The sequence below is a fragment of the Silene latifolia genome, chromosome Y, assembly GCF_048544455.1.
Source record: "Silene latifolia isolate original U9 population chromosome Y, ASM4854445v1, whole genome shotgun sequence".
In the NCBI taxonomy this organism is placed as follows: Eukaryota; Viridiplantae; Streptophyta; class Magnoliopsida; order Caryophyllales; family Caryophyllaceae; genus Silene; species Silene latifolia.
In genome coordinates this window covers 447,212,009-447,214,310 of record NC_133538.1, presented here as the reverse complement: position 1 = coordinate 447,214,310, position 2,302 = coordinate 447,212,009, and the positions used below count along the sequence as shown (strand labels likewise).

Genomic DNA, 2,302 nt, shown 5'->3' with positions numbered 1-2,302 from the left:
TAGGGTCAATAGAAGAGAGGGTATTGCAAGGCTGAGCTTGCATGGGAGCCCTCCGGAACTTAGACTGATGGAATATCAATTCCTCGTCCCTAACCTGAAAGGTCAATGTCTTGCCCCCGACGTCTATTACTGCACGGGCAGTAAACAAAAATGGTCTCCCTAAAATAATAGGGGTATGAGCATCTTCGGGGATGTCAAGTACAACAAAGTCAACCGGAATAAAGAACCTCCCGATCTTAACAGGTATGTCTTCTATTACACCTAGTGGCCGTGATATGCTACGGTCGGCCATCTGAATAGTCATGTTTGTGCAATTAAACTTTCTCAAACCAAGTCTCTTAGCCAGAGACAACGGTAAGACACTCACGCTAGCGCCAAGATCGCATAACGCATTATCAATCAAGTGGGTACCAATGTGACACGGAATCGAAAAACTACCCGGGTCTGACTGTTTGGGAGGTAACTTATTCTGAACTAGGGTCGTCCCTACCTCGGTCAAAGCTACCGTCTTATGATCATTAATGTGCCTCTTACGCGATAAAATTTCTTTTATAAATTTAAGGTAAGAGGGTACCTATGTCAGCAGTTCGGCGAATGGCACAGTGACCTGCAAGCTTCTCAGGATTTCGGCAAATTTGCCGAATTGTTGATTAGCTTTAGTACTTTGCAAACGCCTCGGGAAGGGAACCGTGATGGGTATCTCGAGTCTCTTGTTCCTCTCTTCCAACGTGTCAGCCGGATCAAGCTCCAAGTCCTTCGCACGCTTCTTTCCTCTCGAACGAGGTCTTTCAGGTGATTTCTCACTCGATCGAGCACTCGCAGGCTCTTGATCAAGCTGTCCTTTATCCATACAACTCGATCGACCAAAAATCCCATTCGATCGAGTAGTTTCTTCAACAGAGTCACTCGATCGAGCAGAAATTTCACTCGATCGAGCAGTTCCTTTTTCCTGTTCACTCGATCGAGTAGAAATTCCACTCGATCGAGTACTTTCTTCAGCATTTTTACTCGATCGACCCCCAGAAACTAGTCGATCGAGCACTTTCTTTGCCGTCAGCTCCTTTTCTTCACCAGAACACTCTTCATCAGCAGTTATAACCTTCCTCGGGTCTGATTTCAACACTTTCGGTCCCTCATATGAATGACCCCTTCTCAAATTGATTAAATTTACCGTCTCATGTGGATTTTTGTCAGCTTGTGACGGTAAATGACCCGGTTTCCTTGTGGACTGGTTCGCGGCTAACTAGGCAACTAAAGTTTCAAGTGCCTTGATGGATGCATCTTTATGTTGATCACTCAGCTGCCACTACTTAGTAAACGATTGCAACATCGTCTTTAGCTCACCTATCTAACTCACCCCTCCATAAAATGATGCACCGTGATTGGGAGGAGGGAAGGAAGGAGGCTTCTGAAAGCCTTGTTGATTCTTATGTGGAGGAACATACAGCTGCTGCTGGTGCGGGGAAGGGGTAGGATTGAGCACATTTTGACTTGTCCACCTCAGATTGGGATGGACTGCCCCTTGGTTGTTATAATAAGAACTCCCTCCTTGCCTATATTGTTAAAAGGCAAGGACATGTTCCTTCTTTATAAGACAGCCAACAGCAGTATGGCCGTCGTTGCTACCACACCTCTCACATGTGACGGCCTCCCCTCTAGTAAGCATATGGACCGTCTGAGGCTCCCCAGCAGAATGCAACTCCAACTTATCAAACCTAGCATTCATGGCTTCCAGCTGAGCCACAACTTGCTTATTAACTGCATGAACTGCTCTAATACCATCCCTCGGGTTTCCATACTCAGCACAGTGATTCGCCATCTCTTCATTAAGGGCCCATCCCTTATCATCGTTAGTGTTCTCTTGGAAGCTTCCGTTAGATGACGCATCAAGTATGGCTCTGTGATCATCATATAGCCCATTGTAGAACTGGTTAGACAGAAACCACGGATCAAAACCATGGTGAGGAATAGACCTCACCAACTTCTTGAAACGGGACCATGCTTCATATAAAGTTTCATCAGGTGCCTGCTTGAAACTTGTGATCTTTGCCCTCGGCTGATTGGTGCGCTGTGGAGGGAAATATCTCTTTTAAAAAGCAAGAGCAAGGGTCTCCCAGTTGGTAACCTCTGCGGCCGTGCGATCCAAATCAGTCAGCCACTCCCTGGCTGAGTCAGTCAAAGAAAATGAAACAGAACCTCCTTAATCTTGTCTTGAGTTACCCCCTTTGTGGCGGGGATAGTAGAACAGTAGTCCGTAAAACCTCCATGTGCTTCCTCGGGTCTTCACCTGCCACACCTCTAT

The 2,302-nt window shown here is 46.4% G+C and overlaps 1 non-coding gene across 1 annotated transcript; it reads left to right on the top strand.

The window, feature by feature from the left end:
- Positions 1–1,953: 1,953 nt before the first annotated feature.
- Positions 1,954–2,058, top strand: LOC141636385 (small nucleolar RNA R71). Its single transcript, XR_012541002.1, has one exon. It is a non-coding gene; the product is annotated as a small nucleolar RNA R71 (small nucleolar RNA).
- Positions 2,059–2,302: the final 244 nt, after the last annotated feature.